At 47.0% G+C, this 23,726-nt stretch overlaps 1 long non-coding RNA gene across 1 annotated transcript in view; it reads right to left on the bottom strand.

Moving 5' to 3' along the window:
* Window positions 1–3,806: 3,806 nt before the first annotated feature.
* Window positions 3,807–23,726, bottom strand: part of LOC112547149 (uncharacterized) — a 47,746-nt gene continuing 27,826 nt past the window's right edge. Inside the window, exons 2-3 of the long non-coding RNA XR_012902366.1 lie at window positions 6,602–6,725; window positions 3,807–4,083 (exon numbers count right to left, since the gene is read on the bottom strand). This is a non-coding gene — a long non-coding RNA (uncharacterized LOC112547149). The remainder of the gene's footprint in view (window positions 4,084–6,601; window positions 6,726–23,726) is intronic.

The following is a 23,726-nucleotide window of genomic DNA, read 5'->3' on the forward strand; positions in this document are numbered from 1 at the left end:
GCTCCTTGCACCTGCCCAGTGCCCTCCTCTTGCCAGCAGCTGCGCCTGCCGGGGGGTGAAGGACGAGTCGACTGTCCCATAAGCGACTAGTCGCTCCCGACCCCCCACTTGCTGCCTCTACCAGAAAGAGGCGGGGGAGGGGGCGTGCTTCAGAGTGGCAAGTCCCTGGATCCCGGATCAGCTGGAGGCCCCTGGGGCTGTTGCTACACATTGAAGGTGGCATCGCCCTATCTCAGCTAATTGAAAGCTCCATTCAAAATGCATCAACTATTCGATTGGTCAATTAGTTGATATTTAACATCCTTATCTTGCAGGGGGTTAGCCACAGCCTGTCTTGGCTGGCTGCTGACATGGGGCACTCGCTTGCTGCAAGGAGCCCTGGCTGTGGTCACGGAGCTTGGCTCCCCTCTCTGCTGAGTGCCTGGCCCCACTGAGTCTGGGTGCTTCATTGGGGCTCCCCAGAAGCTGTGATGATCTATATATGTACTGTTATAAAAGGAGAGGTGTCTGTCCATCCGTCACAGAGAACACTTGAGAAGTTTCTAGGGGGAGGCATGCCCCCAGCCCCACTTACAGCTCTATCCCCTCTGCTGACGTCCTCACGGGTTAGGGAAGAGCATGCGCCCCATCATCCCTGTAGCAGCGGGGAGGGAAGAGGGTGCATCGTCTGAGCCTTCCTGCCCCTGGGAGCAGTGGGGAGGGAGGAGGCCCTGTGGCTAGAGCAGGCCCAAGTGTTCCTGGCCCTGGGGGGGAGGGCAGCAGGGAGGCAGAGGTGCACCTCACCCACTGCACCACTAGTGGGAGGGGAAGAGCACACACGCATCCCAGTATACTGGGAGCAGAGGGGAGGGAAGAGAACACTTGGCCCCAAGCCCACCCCCGGGGGAGCAGTGCCAAGGGAAGAGGCCACAAGGCCTGAGCCTCCCCGCCCCAGGAGCAGCAAGGAGGGAGGCCACATGGCTCCAGTCACCCTGGCCCCTGAGCAGCATGGGGGGGGGGAGGGTGGCCACATGGCTAAGCCATCCCAAGCCTCCTTGCCAGTGGGAACAGCGGGGAGGGAGGCACACCCTGGCCGTACGGGCCGGCTGGCAGGTGCAGCTGCTGGCAAGAAGAGGGCACTGGGCAGGTGCAAGTAGCTGGAAACCCAGCCCTGGCAGGGCCCCACAAGAGGGGATTGAGACTGAGGCGCCCCTGGTGACTCTGGGGCCGTCCCCACACCCGGGATGAGGTGCCCAGGCCTCACTCCAAGATGGTGGTGTCGCAAGCTGCGCGAGGCTCTTCCCGCCTGCCGAGGCCAACCTTCACAAGCGGATGGGTAATGCTAGTATCAATAATAGTAGAGGCTTTTTTGTTACAGTTGCACTGTATGGAGTGCACTGGCAGAGTCATGTAGGATTGGCTGGGCTACAGAAGACCTCTGCCCTCAGGGCAGGAGAAGGTAAACCTAGACAGTCCATGACAGGTGTTTGGCTAAGCTGTTCTGAAAAACCATCAGTGATTGAGATGCCTAAGCGATTTGTTCCAATGCTTTCCTACCCTGACAGTTAAGAAGTTTTTCCTAATGTCCAGCTATTCAGTTACATTGAGCATCAGGAGTCCATAAGCACGTGCAAGATAACTTATTTCTAGCTAAACTACAACTCTATTCTTATTATTGCATTCCCACCCTTATTATTTGTTCATCTGTAGCACCTTATGTTAAATTGGATTATAAGAGAGCAGACCAGGAACTGAACCTGGTTCCCATGGTGATACAGAGCACTAGCTCCGGGCTAGTCTTACGGTGACCTTATTTTCCGCACCCAAAATTGGGACACATCAACCGACAAAGGATATTTTTTATTTGCGAATATACTTATATGAAAAATCTCACAAAAGTATAATAATTAAATAACAGGGCAGTGAGTGAGTGGAGTAGGCAGGGTGGTGAGTGAGCAGGCTGAGAGTGCGGGGTCTTGGTAGAGGTGGTGAGTGAGTGGGCTGGGGGTGCAGGGTCTGGACGTGAAGGAAAGGGGGGGGGGCACTTGCTTTTGTGTGGCTCCCAACACCGTGCCCCAGGCACCGCCTCCTGCTGCACTGATTAGCTGGATTCAGGAGCAGCAGTAAATGCCTCCAGGAAGTGCATCCCTGTGCTGCTGTTCCTCCAGGGGAAAGCAGAGTGGGAGTGGCAGCATGCGCAGCCGCTTCTAGCTGTGCTTCTTCCCCACATGCTGGATTTGGTAGGGATCCTTGGGGCTTTTTCTCATCCCCCCAAAAAATATTTGCTGAACTATTGGAATTTCTGGGACATTTTGATGGTTTATGGGGACAACAGCACAGAATATTTGAAATTGGTACTGTCCTGGAAAATCTGTGACGTATGGTAGGTGTAGCTAGTCTACACTATAAGTGCTCTGTGTTGACACAAGAAAGCTCTCCCACTGTCATAACACCGTCAAAACTGGTGCTGGGTATGGTGTAACTTACGTCACTCAGGGAGGTGGCTTATTTAAACCTCTGAGTGACATACGTTATACCCAACATAGGTGGTATTTTGTATAAGTCGTGACGACTCTTTCCAGAGAACAAGAAACTAAGGCAGTGATAGTATCCAGGTCCTTTATGTTACATACAAAATGGACCGGAGAGAACACTAGCCATAGGACACTCCGTCCATGCTATTTCTCCTACCTCTGATAAACTCTCCCCAGTATGCCTCAAGATACTAGACATATGCTCCATGGCAATACTGCAGCAGTCAACCATCTGAAATCATGGAAAAACTTCCTAGGTGTAACCTTGAATGAGTGATAGCTGCATGACTGGTGACGTGGCACAGACAGTTTGAAATATTCCATTAGGACATCAAAATGCACATTGACATTGCTGAATGTTTTTCCATGGGTGCAGGGAGGGATTACTCAATCTGGAGAGGTTGCAATAATTTCTGTACAAGAGTAGGTAGGTCAAAAGTCAATGTGTAAAAGTGGACCTATTCCAACAATTCAGACCCACTTGGCTGCAGTGAAACACAAACCATGGAACATGTGTTGGTCTCCCACCTCCTAGACTCAGAACCATGCATCATGGAAGATCATGCCAGTGCTACAGATTTAGCATGTGGGCCTAATACTGAAACCCCCTCCCCCCTAAAACCTCCCCTATGACTGTGGTGGAAGGACATGAGAACAACAATATACCCCTCCCCTGGGGAGGCCTCTTCTAAATATTCTTCCATCCCCACTTTTTAATGTGATTCTTGGAGCCCTGCTTATAGCTTTAAATTGTTCTCTTTTGTTTTGCTATGCAATATGGCCATCTCTAGAAGCAGTAATCTTTAACTGCTCTAAGTTTATACCTAAGAGCATAAGAGACACTGAGGGTGCGTCTACGCAGCAGGGCTTAACTCAAAATAAGCTACGTAAATTGAGCTTTGTCAATTGTGTAGCTTATTGCAAAATTGGGAGCGTCTACACAGCACTTATTTTGAAATAGAGCACTCTTCCTCTGACTTCCCTTACTCGTACAATGAGGGTTCCAGGAGTCGGAGTAAGAAGTTCTCTAGCTTGACAGTACTTTGACATTATTTCAAAATAACTGCCTGCTGTATAGATGTGGACTAAGTTATTTTGAAATAATGTTGCTGTGTAGACATAGCCTGATTTCCATTCCAGGGATATTTTCATCAGTATTGGACACAGTGATGTCACACTTTTGTGGGTTTGGTTTTTTTACTTTGTAAAGTGAACTTTATGCTGGTGAAAGTAGTTTAGCTGTAGGCACCTAATAGGTTATTGAATAAACTCTCCTCAATTAAATCCAGTACTTTCAACTTTCCTTCTAGCTGGATTGCCAAAGATGGTGGAGAAGGCAGACTTAGGTTTCAAATAGGATGGAAACTACAGTTGGGAAGCACGACAATAGTTAATGAATAATGAAGACAAGGAGGCAAATCAGCTTTTCAGGAGCTTTGCAGTATCTTTTGACCTGGGATAGGGATGTTACAGCACGATGTAGAAGTGGTTGGTCTTACAGAATGAGGCTAACATGGTGATTTAGACCCAATACTCCGTTTGTTTTACTTGACTGTTCATCCAGCTCCACCTTTAAAAAAGAGAAATTTAACTGGCACAGAATTCTATGCAAGAAATAAGATTATCCATCTTCATAACAAAGAGAAACTTTTGGGCAGTCTACTTTCTTATGTTTACTCTAGCTGATCAGAGAGCATTTTTGACAATAACTGTTAACAGTATAGATCATACAGTCCCAAGGATACAAAGTGCCTGCCAATTTGGGTAGAAGCCTATTTTATCTCTCTGAGTTTGGAAGTTTGTCATATTTCTGATTTCACAGTGTTAATTTTGAATTTGAAGCAGTTACCAAATTTGTTTCATCAAGCCCTGGTACTCAGGGGAAAAGAGAAATAATGTTGGATAGAGAAATAATGTTTGTGTCACAAAAGGAGAATTGAAAGAAGTTCTCCTAACATACTTCTCTTAAAGCCAACAGCTATATACTCTTGGACTATGATCTTATCATCACTAAGTAGAGTTAGGTCAGATCAGTACTTGGATGAGAGACCTCTGAGGAAAATTTAGGATGTTGCAGATGACAGGGATAATTCAATAGAGAATGTCCCTCTTTCTTACTTAAGACTGAATCAATACAGGCAGTCCCCGGGTTACATCAATCCAACTTACGACGGATCCCTAGTTACAAACGGGGTGGAGGGTGGGGGGCACAGCTAGTGCGGAGTGCCTCCCCCACTGTTGCCCGCCTCCGGTGGCGCAGGGGGCGCTTCCCCCCAGCAGACCAGGGAGACGCGGAGCTAGCGCCTCCCCCCCCAGCAGACCAGGGAGACGCGGAGCGGCTTTTCTCGCCGCGGAGGACGCGGGTCTGCTGGGGGGAACAAGACACCAGCCAAAAGGGGGCACCCCAGAGCGGAAAAATTAATTTCCTAGGGAACAGCAGGAGCAGCAGGCAGTGAGACCCATTGTGTTACAGTCCCCACCTTGGGAGCAACAGCTCTTTTCCTCTTCAGCACTAGAGCTGCAAGTATCTTGTTAGTGTCATGTGAAATTAACAAGTCCCTTCCAGCCTGGCAGAGGTGAAGCTGAAAAATTACCCAGTGGTGTGGGTGGGCAAGAATGGGAAAGAGCAGGGCAGAACGGAAGCGGGGATAAGCCCCAACCCTGCACCCTGGCTGGAGCGGGGCAGGGTAAGCCCCGAGGGGATGGGTCTGGTTGCAAAGTGGGTGAGTGGACAATGAGGACCCACCTGTGGCTAAACTCCTGTTCCCAACACAGAATTTTTCTTTAAAATTAATCCTGTGGATAAATTCACACACACACTTCACAGGAAGGGATTTCAATTTTCTGCTCAGCAGAATACAACAACAGCTTTGATTGTATCAATATTTCACTGTGCTCTCCAATGACTATTAATTTCACTTAATACCCATTTCACTGAACCATCCGTAGCAAATTCTATTTGGAACAGTAATATGCATCGAATAAACTTTTTTTAGTTATAAAAAACAAAGATTCTGACTATTAAATGAATAACTGGGATCTTTCAAGCAAAATGCAGGACAATGTAGCACTTTAAAGACTAACAAGATGGTTTATTAGATGATGAGCTTTCGTGGGCCAGATGATCTGAGGAAGTGGGTCTGGCCCACGAAAGCTCATCATCTAATAAACCATCTTGTTAGTCTTTAAAGTGCTACATTGTCCTGCATTTTGCTTCAGCTACCCCAGACTAACACGGCTACATTTCTATCACTGGGATCTTTCAGGTACCCCAAAAGGAAGATTTGGATATAGCATGAAACACTGAAACTTATGATCAATTTTTAATTAAAATATCAACCAAAAAAACCTTCATATCAAAACAGTATGTGTTTTTCTTAGAATAAGGAAGTTGTATGAGAATCAGGGTCTTTTCCACCTAACTCCAGCTCCCCGTCCCCCCCCAAAATATGTACCAGTTCCGACTTACATACAAATTCAACTTAAGAACAAACCTACAGTCCCTATCTTGTACGTAACCTGGGGACTGCCTGTACACTATTTAGGCTGCGTCTAGACTGGCAAGTTTTTCCGCAAAAGCAGATGCAGAAAATCATGCCAGTTTAGACGTAGCCTATTCTGTTTTTGGAAGGGCAGATCAGGAATAGAGGCAGAGAGGTGGCATTTTTTGTAGGAAACATAAAACCAAGTTCCCGAGTATAATCATTAAAGATTTCATCACACTTTCTCAAGGAAAGATATTTCTCTTTGCATTGTTCTTCATGGGGGAAATATTATATTTTGCAAAAATAAAATATGCGAGGCTTTGTATACCTGTTCTTAATTGGCTTCTGTTCCATTATTTTTCTCCATCTGGGGTATTTAATCTATTTTAATATTTTTGTGTTGATTGTACTATATTACTGCTTTCTGCTTCCAGTAAAAGATAATCTGTTCTGGTCCCCTGGACTGCCATTGCTAATGGATGGCATGTGTCTCCCCTGCAGCAATACCTCCATGTAAATGGCAGGACCTATTGCTAGGAAGGTTGAGGCACTTCCAACTAACCTTGATCAATGAAATATATAAGTTAAGCTGGAAAAACTTACAAGGCCATGTAGTTCCCACATGCTACCATGGCCAGTGTAGGTTTGTTCCCTGTGGGACATTTTCTGTTGCTTTCCATAAGAGGTCACTGCAGGTCAGTATTCATAGTTTGTATCCAGAAAGCTCCTGCAAAAGTCAGGAAACCGTTAGAACTCAGCAACAAATTAGTTCCAAAATACTACTGTGAAGAATTAAAAGTGTTATGATAGCTGTGTCCGCCCTTTGCTATTAGAAAGATCAGGACCTGCAGAAGAGCTCTGTGTAGAAGTTGGTCCAATGAAAGATATTAATTCACTCAACTTGTGTTTCTACTGTTAACAATGTTTATCATGACTAATAATGTGATGCTACAGTGAGGGATACTTAGGGTCAGAAGAAATGTGATTAAGTTTGACATCTGATTTTCTAGGTTTTAAAACTAGGAAACTAAGTCTGTTGAAGTAATATGTTAACAAAATACAAGGTTCTTATGACTACTAAGGTCACAATCCTTTAAGAGAAGCCATGATAGGATTGCTTCTGGGCTCACAACAAACTACTGCTCATCCACAGTTAGGTACACAAGAAAGGTTTTTATTTGGTTGTCATGCCCTGCAGGTGGGACACTATGGCTATGTATAGACTGCAGGCTTCTTTTGGAAGAAGCTTTTCCGGAAGACATCTTCTGGAAAAAATTCCGAAAGAGAGCGTCCACACTGCCAAAGCTAATCGAAAAAGTGATCTGCTTTTTCAAAAGATAGCGTCCACACTGAATGGTGTGGATGCTATCTCGCATTCCAGCTGTGATTACTATGGATGGAATGGCCACCAGGGCACCTGTGCTTTTTCCTCTTTCCTCTTCTTCTGAAAGAACTCCCTCTTCCCCATCCACATACAGCTTTTTCAGAAAGGCTATGTCTAGACTGCAGGCTTCTTTCGAAAGATGCTCTTTCGAAAGCATCTTTCGAAAGAGCATCTTTCGAAAGATCGCGTCTAGACAGCAGGCGGATCTTTCGATAGAGGAAATCCGCTTTTTCGAAAGAGAGCACCCAGCGAGTCTGGATGCTCTCTTTCGAAGACGGCCTCTTTACATTGAAGAACGCCTTCCTTCGAAAGAGGAACTTTCGAAGGAAGGCGTTCTTCCTCGTGAAACGAGGTTTACCGCCATCGAAAGAAAAGCCGCGTTCTTTCGAAATAATTTCGAAAGAACGCGGCTTGAGTCTGGATGCAGGGGAAGTTCTTTCGAAAAAAGGGTACTTTTTTCGAAAGAACCCCTGAGTGTGGACACGGCCAAAGAGTTCTTTCAGAAAAAGGCTTCTTTCTCGTAGAATGAGGATTACCAATGTCAGAAAAACCCTCTGTTTTTTTTTAATTTTCTTTTGGAACAACGCAATTGCAGTGTGGACATAGTTGAAGGTTTTTTTTTCCGGAAAAATGGCTGTTTTCCGGAAAAACCCCCCCTCTGTAGTGTAGATATACCCATATATGTGAAACAGTTTCACTGAAAGCAACAACAAGCAACCACACTCATACCTCATCTCACCTCAGATATAGTTAGAAGGATGCATCTTAGCAGGTGAGTCTGGTCTACTCCATGAACTGCCAACCTCCCTGTATGTCCAGACTTGTGCACAACTGGCAACTAACTTGTCTTTTATGAAATGGAGCTAAGAGACTAGAGGAGAAGATTTCTAAGACAGAAATAAGGACATTATGGAGGGAAGAAAAGGTGAAGAAAAAGACAAGAAGGGGCATGCTGGGGAAAGAGTAGGGGAAAGGCAGTAGAAGGCGGCACTGTGATAGAAAACTGAACAACTCACTTGAAAACAACTTGTTTATATTTCCAAAGTTTCCTGCTTTTCCCAGTGGATTTGGTTATTTTTCAAACTAAAACAACAAAGTAATAATTTAATTACATTGCCTTCCAAGATTTCAGGCAAAGTGTAAACAAATAAAATCCAGAGTGGAAATCAATCCAACTTCTTTTTGCAATAGGACTTTAGCCTCATAAGCTTTTTCCCCCTACTATATATTCCAGCAGCTGCTGTCCCTAGCCTTACTATTGGTGGCACTGCTGTCACCAGCTGAAATGTCTCAGAGAAATATTGTTCAGGTGGATTTTTTAAAATTGCTATGTATACATCCTGGCTTTTGACATTTTAGGACTTTTATGTATGGCAAGTGGACATGACAGTTACAATTGAACCCCTTGCACTGAAAATCTTGTGTTCTGCCAAGTTAAAGCCTACGGCTTGTCTACAAAGGGACATTCAGGAAAATGAATCCAAAATAACTTTTTAAAGTGGATTAGTTAAACCACATTGATTTAATGTGTGGACACTGCTATTCAGAATTAAAGTGGTTTTACTTTGGGTTAGTTTAACTTCGGAGGTGAATTAAGATAAATAGAAGTAAGGGCACTTTAATTCTGAGTACTGGTTTTCATACACAGGTTTAATGTGGTTTAGCTAATCTGCTTTAAAATCACATCTTTAATTAGACCATGTGAGTTGTCCTGTTGGCTGCATGGGAGGATCGGAGACAACAGAAACTTAGCAACAACTCCGCAGCAATCAGGCCAAGGAACTCACAGCAGGCTCTTTAATATCACCCGAATTGATGAAGTTTCACCCTTCTCCAACCTAGATGAAGGAATTTAAACAAACAATGAAGAAAGTTTTTGAATAAAGGCCTGCTTGAGAACATCAGCTGCTATTCTGGAGTATGTTCAGCTTTGTTCACTGTTACCAAAAGATAAATATCCTACTATATATTTTAGAAGCTTTGTCCATCTATGAGTCTGTTCAGGAGAGCCTCCTAAACTGTAAGAACTAGGATCACCAAATTTGGCATGCAGTTTCCTCAAATCATAACTTAAAACAAGGTAAGGGTTTGGTTTTCCCAGGACTATGGAATGCTCCTGGAATTGTATTCAAAAGCTTCAGAGGGGTAGCCGAGTTAGTCTGTAACAGGAAAAACTTAAAAAACAACAAATAGTCTAGTAGCATCTTAAAGACTAACAAAACATGTAGATGGTATCATGTGCTTTCATGGGCACAACCCACTTCTTCAGATGACAGGAGTGTTAGAAGTCCAGATCCAAGAATAAATAAGGGAAGGAGGAAAAAGAGAGAGAGAAAAAAAGGATGGGAAGAAGAAAAAAAAAGAGGGACAGTGAGTAGATAAGCTTCAGAGGGGCGGCCGAGTTAGTCTGTAACAGGAAAAACTTTGGTTGTTTAAGTCATTAAAAGGTGGAAGATAGTGTGCCAGCCAATTGATATCCAGTTCATACAATTTGCATAAGAATTAAACTTGTGAATGTAGTTACGTTCCAACCCTTCTCTCTGTATTTAGATTGTGGAATTGGTCTGAAACAAAATGGTGACTTGAAGATCCATTAATGAGTGTCCAGGCAGATTAAAGTGTTTTCCAACAGGTTTTTTTGTATTGCCTTTTTGTATATCTGATTTGTGTCCATTAATTCTTTCTCGTGGAGACTGTCCAGTTTGGCCAATATACATGGCAGTGAGGCATTGTTGGCATTTGATGGCATAGATCACATTAGTGCTGTGGTCACCAACCTGTTGATCCTGATTGACTGGTCGATCGGGAGGGCTCGACCAGTCGATCGCAAGGCGTTCAGGGCCCCTCCTATTCTCCCTACCCCCAAGAAGCCCCTCTACCTACCTCCAGCGACAATGGAGGTAGTGCCAGCTTCCCGCGGGGTGGAGGGAAGTCTGGCAGCTGCACGCCACTTCCAGGGTTTCCAGAAGTGTGCTGCCTGCTCCCCTCCTCCAGGTCTGTGGCACTCTGGGGACTTGCTGCACGGGGGGAGGAGGTAGGAGTCCCGGGGGAAGACCCGCGCTGGGGCGTGCAGGGGAGGGAGGAGGAGTCCCAGTAAGAGGCGCACACTGGGGTTTCCCTTCTCTGGGGGGGGGCAGGGAGGAGTCCTGGGGGGAGGTATGCGATGGGGCTTCCTTCCTCTGTGGGAGGGCGGGTCGGGTGCATGGGCGGGCTTCCCTGCTCCATGGGAGAGGGAGTCGGGCCTGGAGGAGGCATGCGACAGGGCTTCCCTTCTCTGGGGGGGAGGGAAGAATCCTGGGAGGAGGCTGGTGCAGGGGACTCTCTGCCCCCACTGGCACCCTGTCCCCTGTTGCAGAAACCTGTCCCCGGCCCTCCTGGCACCCTGTTCCCTCTCCCCTGCCCCCAGCTGCAGAACCCTTCTCACACTGGCACCCTGTCCCCTGCCCCAGCACCCACTAGCACCCTTCCCCAGTACCATGTCCCCTGCTCCCACCAGCACAGTTGGGGCCACATTAATGAGGCTTGGAGGGGTTTTGGAGGAGGTTTTTTTTCATCTCACTTGTGTGGCCCCAACTGACTTTTCTGTGGGTTAATGACCCCTGACTCAAAACAGGTTCCCTGCCCTTCTCAGAAATAAATACAATGCAGAAACTTTTTGTGTTTGACATAGTATTTTATTTAAAAATGAAGCCTGGCCAACACATCCCCAATTGGGGCCAAGCCCCCATCTGGCCACAGCATCAGAACATTCCTGCACTCCCCCTTCCCACAGACCCCAGATCTGAGCCTATCATACACTGGAAGCCCCTGCCTTGAGCCCCTCACATACCCCAACCCAAATTCCTGCACCCTCATATCCACAAGCCTGTGGCTTGTTTAGTATCCCAACCCTACATCTGACCCCAACACTGCCCGGCCTACAGCCCCCTTCCCCAGCCAGCATCCCCTTCTCCACCTCCTCCTGCATCCAGATTTCCTCCCAGATCTTGCACCTCTTACCCCTTCCCACATCCAAATCCCTCATTCCCACCTTAGAGCCTACACATCCTGTCTCAACCCAGCGAGGGTACTGCTAGACTGCAGGAGTTTTTCAGGATTCTGGAGATATCCCAGAAAAACTCTTCTGCATCCAGGGATGCGTTTGTTCTTCAACTTTTTTTAATGGAAGAGTAAACATACTCTTTCAGTCACCCCTATATTCCTCTTTCCACGAGGAATAAGGGGGCTTCCAAAAGAAGGGTTTTTTCTGACATTTGGTCCCGTCTAGAAAGCCAAATGTTGGAAAAACCTCTTCCTACAGAAAAAATGGGAAAAAAAGCAGCAGTAAAAACGGGTTGGGGATAGCAAGTGATGGAGAGGAGGAGAATAGAGAGGAAGGGGCGGGGCTTCAAGGAAGGGGCGGTAGAACTTGGCTTGTTTTGTCATTTAAAAAGTGATCTTGGGTGTAAAAAGGTTGGAGACCACTGCATTAGTGGAAGTGTAGTTAAATGAGCCTCTGATTTGATGGCTGATGTGATTGGGTCCAGCGATGAAATCTCTGGTGTAGATGTGTGGGCAGAGTTGGCACCAGGGCTGATGGAGGTGTGTTGTGTGATTACTGGAAAGAATTTGTTTGAAGTTAGGGGATTGTCTGTAGGCGAAAATTGGCCTTTCCCCCAAGGCCTGTGAGAGTGAAGGGTCATTTTCCAGGATAGGTTGTAGATTGTTGATAATGCGATGGAGGGGTTTAAGTTGTAGACTGTAGGGGTGTGTCTAGACTACATCCCTCTTTCGAGAGAGGGATGTAAATTAGACACTTTGAAATTGCAAATGAAGCTGGGATTTGAATTTCTCATGCTTCATTTGCATAATTGCATCATGGCGCTCTTTCAAAAAAGCGCTATTTTGAAAGTGAAACTTCAGTCTAGATGCAGTTCTTTTGAAAATAGAAGCCTTTTTCGAAAGATCCTGTAAATCTCATGTCTCTGTCCGTGGAGTAAATCTTAGGGCTTGGCTGTAAACAATAGATTGAAAAATGTGTCTGGGATGGAAGCTAGAGGCATGAAGGTAAGTGTAGAGCTCGATAGGTTTCTGGTATAGGATGGTGGAAATTTGTCCATCATTTAATTGTACTGCAGTGTCCAGGAAGTAGATTTCTCATGTGGACTGATCCAGGCTGAGGTTGATGGTGGGGTGGAAGTTGTTGAAATCCCTGTGAAATTCTTCAAGGGTCTCTTTCTCATGGGTCCCTATGATGAAGATGTCATCGATGTAGCGTAAGTAGAGTAAAGGTGTTAGGGGGTGAGAGCTGAGGAAATGTTCACGGTCAGCCATAAAGACGTTGGCATATTGTGGTGCTGTGTGGATGCCCATGGCTGTGCCGCTGACTTGAAGATACAAATTGTCTCTGAATTGGAAGTAGTTGTGGGTGAGGATAAAGTTGCAGAGCTCTGTAATCACACGTGCAGTGCTGTCATTGGGGATGGTGTTCCTGATAGCCTGTAATCTGTCTTCATGTAGAATGTTGGTGTAAAGAGCTTCTACGTCCATGGTGGCCAGGATGGTATTTTCAGGTAGATTAGGGTTTTTTTTTTTTAAATTAGATTGTTTCTTATAAAATAGAAAGAGAGGGGTTTAGTAGGAGGGACAGTTATACTGTAGAATAACCACAGGGGGCAGCAAAGGACCAAAGTTGGGGACTGAGTCAGCTATAACCCCATTGTACCAGAAGGGGATGGGTGGAGAAAGGGACAGCTTGTATATGTCTTTGTCTGTCCCCCAGCTGGGGACATGCACCCCTCCCTCAGATATGCCTGCTGTAGCTACAGCAGCCATAGATGGGCACTTCTCACCTGGCCCCAAACTCATCCTCACCCCTCAGCCCCAGCCCCACCACAGAACAATGATTTAAATGAATGAAAACAAAACTTATTTGAGTTAAGCACCCAAGCAATCCTGGGTAAATCTTCTAGTGCAAACATAAAGATTACTTGGGATCTAAAACAAGGCCTGTACTACATCACTTCGTAATGTAGGACATTTACAAGTCCCTTGTCCTTTTCACCATGACGCATCTGTAACGTCTTCAAAATGTTTGCTGATGACTATTTCAGGGAAGGCCTGAACCTAAGAGAGCTGGGTTGTGATGAATGTCCAGCTGAAGCTCAGCAATGGGTGGGCTTGTGATTTGTAGGGATGAACTCAGGAAATAAGCAGGAATCCCTCAGCCTTCCACCTCTGCTCATCAGTGAATTTCATCAGTGATTCCAGATGGATAGAGATGAAGGGGTGTCTTTTATTGTGGCGACGCCCGTAGACTCCCTTATTGCTCTGATGCTATCGGCTGGAGTGAATTGACTGTAGATTATTCTTCTCTCCTGCTATGATCAAATATATAATATGCCAGGGCAATGTGAGCAAAGCCAATCATCCCCTAACCTAAGCTTTCTTTTGGCAGGCTCCTTTTACCAGTGCAGAAACTGCTGCATTGAGTATTTAATTTGGACACCTCTAGTCTCCATATTCCCACCCTCTGAGCACAAGAGTTTCTACAGGCCCAGGTTCCGAGGACAAAAAGTTCCATCTCTCTCCTCCATTGAACACAGCAGGACACCACACGCTGCACTAGTGCTCAGGTTTGCGCTCCATTTTCTGAGTGCATCACAGACTCAGCCTCTAAGTGCAGCAGGGTCTGCATAACTAGGCGTAGGAACATGTCAGCACTCACACACCGGGAGGACATCAGAAAGACAAACTATAGAGAGCCTTATTTTCTGTCCTCTCACCCTTTAGTTGCACTTCTTTGGGATGGAGGAAGTGTATATTGTGCTCTGATATTGGAGCATGGGGTATGATGGAGAGACCTCCTGCAAGATTTTCCTCTTACGGCTGCTTCAGCCAGATGGCTTCAATCGACTGACCAATTCTCTGAGCTTTGTGTGAGGTCTGTATGCAACTTACATGGAGTTTGTTCTCAGCTTGTCTTGCCTTTTCCCTTCATCTTGCCCCAGCAGCAGAGCCAGGTTTTGTAACTAAGGGGAACCAGGAGGAACAGTGAGTCACTGGCCATGTTTTCAACTGAAAAATATGCTTGAAAAGACACCATGCACCATAGGCAGCTGCTTCTTTGGGCTCTCAATTGGCTTAAACACGGCTTCCCTGTTCTCTGCTCCCCAAATACACTGACCCTTTGCATGCTTCTCCCTCCTTTTTAGGAACTTTGAAACATTATGCTGATGCCTTATAACAGGTTTATCCCCATCATGTCTATCCCAAAGCTCTTCAGTTCTGGAGAGCTCAGGCGTCAAAGCCCTGATAGTGTTTCTTAGAGCAATGCATGCTTCGGATCAGTCACCTGATGGATGTTGTAACTGCCCAGAGCAGCGGTTCTCAAACTTTTTGGGCTCCGGAGCCCTTTACATGCGTAAAAATTTATGCGGAGCCCCAGCAGTCCACTGATTGTATGTGTTGTACCTATCGATGTTTCCAGTTTGTCAGCATTGCAGAGCGCCTGGAGATGTCTCGCGGAGCCCTGGGGCTCTGGCGGAGCACAGTTTGAGAAACACTGGCCCAGAGGATGTTTCTTTTTGTAACTGTTTTCCTGATGATTAGGTGTCTAGGACCCGGGCGCTGTCAGTGCCACGTGGGCTTGATGCTGTTATGCACCAAGCTGAATCCTGAGACAAGTCTGGAATGGACAAAGCATGTTTATCTGAACCTATACGTTAATGTGCAGCTCCTGAGGGAATGGGTGTATACCAGGTGGGTGGATTCCTTCTGTGTGGGGGAGTCACAAGAGAAGGACTGGGATGCACTTGGTGTACCTGGGGAGGAGGGACCATGGGTGGCTTTATGACACTTCTCTATTGATGCTGGGGATTATGCTGGCCTCTGACACAATGTAGAGCAGCTGTGTGGCCCTTCAGGGGCAACTCCACTGGCCAGGCTCACTAGAGTGCATTGGATTTCAGCCTGGCCTTTTCTCCCCCTGGCCTTTCTCTCACTTCTCTCTGAGAATAGCAGTGAGGTTTTCTGGGGACTCAAACCCACATTGCTGTCCAACACCTCAGTGCCACGACCCAGCTTCCACAATAGGGCCATATGCATGATCACACACACCCCATGGAAATACACACTCCAGGAAGCGCCATTTTGGAAGGCTGACCTATGTAAGCCCACAAGTTGCTCCAAGAAGTGTCAGGGCAAGGAAATGGACTCTACTGCCAGTCATGGTGAAAGCCTTGCCTCTTGGCTTGCTCTTGGGCTCCCAACTCTGACTCCTCTTTCCTGATCCTGACTTTGACTCCTAGTCCTGACTCCTGGTTCCTGACTCCAGCTCTGACCTTTGCACTGTTCCTGGCCTCTGTTATGACCACCAGGCATGACTGCCAAAGCACCAGTGATGACAGTAGGATGAAGTATATATCGATCTGTGTGTTGGAGAGGGCAGTTTACAAGAGTTTGAGGATATGGCCTTGTGCATGAGACATCAAGATAGGGATGCACTATCATTATTTATATAGGAGACACTCTTGTGCATAATGCTCTGCAGGTATTCACGGCAAGTCAGGTACTCTGAGCTAGGGAGCGCTGGGTTATAATCTTACTGAGTGAATGAGAGAGGGTGATGAGGCTACTAGGAGAGGAGAAAGCTGATACTCAGCAGAGATGAAAGCAAGATTCTGTGGATGAGAGCATTTAATTGGGTTTTCCTAAAACACAGTTCTTTTCATTTTGGCCAGACTGAGATGGCCTCTTTTTATAAGTCTGGCAAGACAACAAAGCTTTAAAACTTTGCGATGGGAAGAAGAATCAGGATGATATTCTGAGCAGTCCTCCAACTCCGTGTCTCAGAGACAGAGCAGAGGAGATGCAGGGGAGAGGGAATACGTCTATTTTGAAGAATCACAAGCAAGCACAAGTCAGCACTAGATCAGCTCAGCTGCAACTCCCTACGCCCATCATATTTTTGGTTGCTATTGGGGAGATGTCCACTCATCTTCATATAAGATTTTGACTCGCGTTCATATTTATTTATTTTTTTTTTTTGCAGACTTGTTGACCAGTGATGGATGGGGCATGTTAACCTCCTGCTTGTCATACCTGGTCCACACCTGGGTAGGACCTCATCCCCTGCACCCCTGGGCAGTAGTTCCTGAACTCTGCACATCCCCAGAATTGAAAACCACATGGTGGGGAGAGAATGCTGTGGAATGTCTCAGCTAGAAGGAATTTTCCTGAGAAGAGGGGCTTGATGGTTGTGGATTATTCTTAAGTAGATATTCAGTCTCATGACAGACCCATTGCACAACAACCCATTTCCATCTGATGGCTATTTGGAAGCCTACATGTGAAATGATTTGTGTGTGTGTGTGTGTGTGTGTGTGTGTGTGTGTGTTAGTTAGTTAGTTGAATTCCTAGCAGGCACGTGTATGCATCACCAAAGCAACCTAGCAATTGGCTGTCACTGTTCTCCTTGACAGTTTCATCAGAGAGATCAGGGATTGAACTTACCACAGAGCTTTAACTCCTTAGGGAACCTAGAGGTAGGATCTCTGACTGGGGAAGCTGGCGCTGTTCCTTCTGTGAAAAGAGAGGCCTTCCTTTTCCAGGGCTGTGAATTTAACAGCCTGCAGTTCAACAAAAATAATTTCCAAACACAACAAATGGTGATGCTTGGTATTATATAATGGCACATTTTTTAACTCACAGTGGAGGAGCTTTTGATACCTCATGCTGAAACTAACCAAATGTGGGTTAAGTCAGGACCAAGAAGGTCTTTTGAGGAAGTTCATAGGAATCTAACCAAATGAGGTGAATGGGCAACCCAATAGCAAATAATGTTCAGTGTTGGCGAAGGTAAAGCAGTGCACACTGGAGGAAAAAAACTACTTATACACCTTACAGAGTCCTAAATTAACTGTAGAAAAGCATGAAAGGGAGCAGAACACCTCAAGGAAAACCTTTGCTCAATATAATGCAATAAAAAAAGCAAACAAGATATTTGAAGGCATGAGGAATGAAATGAACAATAAAATAGAAAATATAATGCCATCATATAAATCAAAGGTGCAGTATCTTCTGGAATAGTAGGTGTATTTCTGGTCAACTCTCTCAAAAAAGATACTGCAAAATTAGAGAAGAGACACACAAATGATAATGGAAAAAAACTCTCATTGCTGGGAGATTGAAAAGACTGAGATTGTTTTTGAAAAGTGATAAGGAAACGATGAGTGGTCTAGAGAAGAGAAATTGGAAGCTTCTGTTCTCCTTGCTTCATAACACAAGAATAAGGGGACATTCAAGGATATTAAAAAGTGTCAAATTCAAAGCTGATGAAAGGAAATCCGTTTTCACACAATATGGATTAGATTGTGGAACTCGAGGCACAGGAATTTGTTGAGATTGAGAATTCAGCAAGATTCAGAAAGGCCTTGGACATTTATATGGATGACCAATATTTAGAGTTATAATAGTTACTGCTCATAAAAATGTTGGAAGGGATGTTAAACTTCATGAATTAGGGTTGGAACGCTATCTCTATGTGTAGCTTAAGTCAAAATAGCTTACTTTGGCTTTGAGGTTGTCTGCACAGCAGGAAATCCGAGTTAGAGCACTCTTCCTCCGACTTCCCTTACTCCTCATAAAATGAGAGTTACAGGAATCAGAGTAAGAAATCCTCCAGCTCGACATTATTTCAACATTATGTCAAAATAACTGCTTGCTGTGTGGATGTGGACTATGTTATTTTGGAATAACGTCAGTTATTCCAAAATAACACTGTTGTGTAGACATAGCCTAGTAGAGGTTAGAATTGTGTTAGCTATATTAGCCCATATTTGTCCAATTGCAGGGTTCTTACATCTTCCTCTGAAGTGCTTGGTGCTGGCTAGTGTCAGAGACAGAAACTGGGCTGGAGGGACCTCAGGTCTAAACCGGTGAAGCAGTTCCTGTGTTCCACAGCTGACAGTTTTGTTTAGGAAGACATAATATGGAGTAGGAGGTGATACAAGTCAGGACTGAGGTGCATTGGAAGGCTTGTGGTATGAGACCCAGGACTGCAGTAGCAGAGGATGTCATCAATCAAGTCTGAGATGTATTGCTAGAGTTGAATTGGGGTTCATGAGTAGAACAGCATGGCGGGGCTGCAGGTCAGGACTGAGGAGCATCGGCAGAGCTGTGTGTGGGGAGCCAAGGGCTGGGATAGCGGGGGGCTGCAGGGCAGGGGGAGGGGCACTGGCAGAGCTGTATGTGGGGAGCCCAAGGCTGGAATAGCAGAGGGTAGGGTTGTGGGTCAAAGTGAGGTGTATCAATAGAGTTGTTTAGGGAGACTGGAGCTTAGGACTTGAAGTAGCAAGGGTTGCTTCAGGTTAGTGCTGAGGTGATTTTTTTCCTCTTTCTTTTTTAGATGCAGAGATTTGAAAACCCTTTCTGTGTTCAGAAATTTTCCTTTCAAGATCTGAAATCTGGGAGCAGCGGATGATCCTGACTGTAGTGGAGAAGAACAAGCATGGGAAAGTTTTCTAAAAGGAGGATAGGTTAGATAAATAACCCCTTTCTTCATAACTTGAATCTGCCAGCATGATGCTGACGACAGACGCAGCTGGTGGGGAATGCAGCAGGCTCCTTGGTCCTGAGGCAAAGCAGCCCACACAGTCAGTTAGTGGTAGGTGACTGGTCTATGTTAGGGGGCAGTGTAGTAGCGTTTGCGGTACAGGCCATGGATGCAAGTCTAACGATCAAGTGCCAGTTAAGTGTCTAATCAGAGCAATGCTTTTGATTCCCAGTTCTGTCAAGGGAGCAAGGAAAGTGCCTGCTGAGTTTGAGAGAGGTGCTGGAGGACTGGGCTCATCTCTAGGATACAGGGCACTCTTAAGTGTCCCTCTCTGGGAGTGTGACTGAGCGGTGAAGTGACAAAAACCTCTTGAAGAAGGGATTCTCTCTCTCTCTCTCTCTCTCTCTCTCTCTCTCTCTCTCTCTCTCTCTCTCTCCGCAAGTGTCTCCAGCACCACAGGGCGCTGATAGCTGGGCTCAGGGCAGGCAAGGGGCAGTCGATATTCTGGGGAGGATGAGTGGCTGAGAAGTTGTGGAAGCATGTGTCTGTGAGGCCTGGGAAGTCAGTCAACTTGCTTTTGGCTGGTAGCCCAAGCCAGGTGGCTGATGTTTGTGCTGGGTGGGGGGGAAGTGGCGGAGGGGCGGGAGGGAAGAGGAAGTTTTCTGTGACTATTCTATTGAATTTTTACAGAAATTCACACTGGCTTTGTTGATGCCTGTTTTGTGTTCCCTGTCGGAGAAATCCTGTCATGGCCAAGTCCAAGGTGCATGGACTTCTTACCTCCCACTCACTCCCCCCAGTACACCTGTGGATGCCAGGATATTCTGGCACAAGCCAACAGCTGTGGGTATCAAAGTGTCATTCCTGGACAGCTCAGGAGACCCAGTCATCCACCTTCATCTGAAAGCCTCTTTCCTAGGGGTGCCTCTTCACTCTCCAACCGCTGCACACAGCTGCGGACAGTTCCAAGAATAAGCCGGTGGGGCAGGCAGCAGGATGTGAGTCATTGTGCAGGTCAAGAGGAGGTCAAGGAGACCATGTGGAGAAACAGGAGAGAGGTGGCAGGAGGGGGGTGGGTGAAGACAGGGGGTTGGCACTGGTTGAAGACTGATGGCTGGGACTGAGCCTGAGCAGAGAAAGCCAGGAGCAGGGTTAACATGGTATATCTCAGTCAGCACTGCATCGAATCAAATTGCCTAGGGGGACAGCAAGCCGCCCACTTGCACGGGAGGATTTGAACGGCTGCCACCCTGGCTGGGTTGGTAGGTAAATTATTAAACAGGGCCTGGCAGCTGGGATGCAGGGGGAGACGTTGGGTGGGGTCTGGTTCTTTAAAGTCCACAACACATCGTTCAGGTGAGACCTAAAACCACAGCAGCCAACACAAGGGACCAAAGTCTCTCCTGCCCCTTGTCACATTTGTGCAAAAGGGGATGGAAAATCCCCTCAGGTCTCATCTCCCCCTGGCCCTTCCACACACAGTGTGATGTCAGGAGCGTGAGGAAGGTGTTCTGGGACAAGCAGGATAGCATGGTTACATTGCCTTCCAAGCAGGAGGGCATGAGAGCAGGTGCAGGCTGTTCTGAAGTGAGGCAGAACTCTGCCCCAGAGCACTGCACTTGTCTCTCACCTCACAGACGTGCAATGCCTTAAACACCCAAGAGGGGATTCAGGGGCATTATCCCTGAGGGGCTCAGATATCATAGTGGAATTTGACAGGCCCCATTCTGGATTTTCTAATTTCCCCTCCCACAGATTGGAGAGTCATTTCCTGACTGAGTTTCTTGCCCCCAGGTAGGCTACCGCTTTTCATTGGCTCAGGAGTGCAGGAGTGTGGAGCAAGGTTCTCACAGGGTCAGAGGAGGGTTTATTGGCAGGGCAGTGAGGGGAAGTCATTGGGTCATGCTGAGCACTTTCATCCAGGCAGGTCTTCTTTGCTTAGCTGGTTCAGTGTTTTGGTTGCAGCAGAGAAATGGCCTCTGTCCAAATGCCACCTTTGTTAGCCATTTCTTCACAGCTTTCTAATGGCGTCTTTTGCAACCAGAGTTCAGAGGGCAGCAGGGCCCTGACTCCAAGGAGGCCTGCACCACTTTGTTCTGAATTGCTGGAACAAGAAAACGGCTGAACGGAAAGCCCCAGGCCAGAAATATATGAAATCTGGGGATCGGGCGTGTGCTACCAGGCATCCCCGATGCTAGTGGGAGGACACTATGGCCCATTCCTCATGAGGCAGAATGTGGCAGTACATGCTGCTGAACCAGCATATTCTGGATTAAGCTTGCAGGCCTCTAGCAAGAGGCACAGCTTAAGGATGTTAAGTCTCAGGTAATTGACTAGTCAAATAGTTGATGGATTTTGCATTGACTATTCAATTAGTCGATAGGGCCCTAGGGCTGTTGCTACACTTCAAAGGCAAAAGTGCTGCATGGATCCCAGGTTCAGCTGGGGACTCCCCCGCTGACCCTGGGCTCTGTGCGGCGCTGCTGCTTTGAAACATCGCGAGGAGCCTGGGGACACGCTAGCTGGCCCCAGGCTGCATGCGACTTTTCAAAGTGGCAGTGCTACGTGCAACCCAGAGTTTGGTCCCAGGCTTCAAGCAGTGCTGCTGCTTTGAAGTACCCACCTCATCTTCCCCCCACTTGCTGCCTCTATCTAATAGAGGCAGCAAAGGAGGGGGGGGGGGGTAACTAGTCGACTATCCTGTTGACTGTCCGATAGGCATTTGCTTTTTGGATAGTCAACTAGTCCTTCACCTCTCTAGCACAGCTTCTTCTAGAGGAGCCTTGGGGTACATCTCCCCAGCAAGCAGCATCTCATGGCAGCAAGTCTCAGAGCCTGGACCTACAGATTTGAGCTCCTGGGGCTTGCCCTGCAGCACTCAGAATTACTGTGCAGCGGCAGGGACTCAGGCTGTCTACACAGTTCCTTTCAGCACCATTGCAGGAGCTCTGTGAGCTTGAGTCTGTTGACCCAGGCTCTGAGACTCACTGATACCGGCTGAGGAGACATTCCCTTAGAAAGAGCTTCCCACTCCAAAGGCTGAAGAGTAGAGGGATGGGCAGGGCCATAAAGTCTCACAAATGGGCTTTAAGGAGAAAGCATTGAAGCTTCCGTGTGAATCAGCCATGCTTTCGTGGCCCAGATGAAGCAAGATCCGTCAGGCAGACGTGCACAAAGCGAAGCTACAACCCCATCGTTCACTGCACACTGCTCATCCTCCATCGGCAGCACGTGGCCCGTCAGTTAGGATGTGTCTAAATACACCCCTCTGCCGACAGAGGGATGTAGATTAGGCACATCGCTATTGCAAATGAAGCAGGGATTTAAATATCCCGCACTTCATTTGAATAGAAATGGACGCCGCTTTTTGCTTCCACGGCACTTTGCTGGCAAAAAGCGGCAGTCTAGCCGGGAATCGGTCAAAAAGGAAAGCCTTTTCCGACTGATTCTGTAAACCTCATTGCACAAGGCATAGTGGATCAGTTGGAAAAGGCTTTCCTTGTCAATCAATCCCCGTCTAGACTGCCGCTTTTTGCCAGCAAAGCGCTGTGTCGGCAAAAAGCGGCGTCCATTTCTATTCAAATGAAGCATGGGATATTTAAGTCCCCGCTTCATTTGCAATAGCGATATGCCTAATCTACATCCCTCTGTCGGCAGAGGGGCGTAGTTTAAACACACCCTTAAAGGGCTTCAGTCCCCAGCCTACTGCAGCTCAGCTTCTCTGTTCTCCTCTCCCCACTCCCCTTGAAGTTTCTCAGACTCACTGGCAGGCGAGGCCCCTTTGAATCGCTGCTTCTTGGGGAAACAGTGCAGGAAGACTGTACAGCAGGGCTGGACTTAGGGAATTGGGGCTGCTCAATACATAATGGCCAGGACAGAGCCTGTCAGCCCTACCCCAATAGGCCACTTTCCTCAGCGGGGCATTTATAAGGCCTTGGCTTGTGTGGTTGCCTCCACTTTAGAGTGAAAATCAAAACCAGACTGGTGTCCCCCTCCTCGCTGCAGTAGTCTGGTGCTTTCCATAAATCCTGCTCTCCTGCCCCTCTCCTGGGAACTCCATCCCGTAAATGGATTCCAAACATGCAGCTGATTTCCTCTTGCTTCTCCTCTGGTTAAACAAAGGTCTGATTAGACACATGGCAACTCACATGCCCTCTGTTTCTCCCCCATTGCATTTACACATGCAGGGAGAATATGAAAACACACCTGAACCATGAAAGCTCTTTTTCACTCTTCCCTGACCACTCCCACCCATCATCATAATACACACCCATGTCCCTCCTGTCTGCTGGCCCACACGCCCAGTGGATCCCTTTGTGCACAAACACATGACTGCATATAATCACTCTAAACCAAGCAGCGTTGGAGCCCCCAGCCCACAAGGTGCAGTATCATTCAGAGCATAGCACAGGTGACAGCTCCTATCCCTGTGTGTGTACTGAGAGGGCGGATGTCCTTTTGCCCACATATCTGCAGACCCCCATAACATCATTGGTGTAAGATTCAGGCCTTCTAAGAGCCAGGTCTGTAACTATTCACATGTGTGACAGTGTAACCCACAGCAGCTGGCTGGCAGCCTGGAGGTTCACTGTCAGGAGTCATGCCCTGGCTCTTCTTCCAGATTCAGCAGAACGAGGTGAGTGGGCTTCTAAGCTGAGGAAAAAGGCAGAGGGGTTGGGATGCAGGGACTGGCATGAGCCCTGAGTACATCTCGGCCACCAGCAACACTTCAGCTGGAGATAATGCTGCACTAGGTAAAGGTTGGAAAGCCCCGTTCTTCACAGAGTCAGTACATCTTTGCAGCCATGGCA

The sequence above is a fragment of the Pelodiscus sinensis genome, chromosome 3 (assembly GCF_049634645.1).
Source record: "Pelodiscus sinensis isolate JC-2024 chromosome 3, ASM4963464v1, whole genome shotgun sequence".
Taxonomy (NCBI): domain Eukaryota; kingdom Metazoa; phylum Chordata; order Testudines; family Trionychidae; genus Pelodiscus; species Pelodiscus sinensis.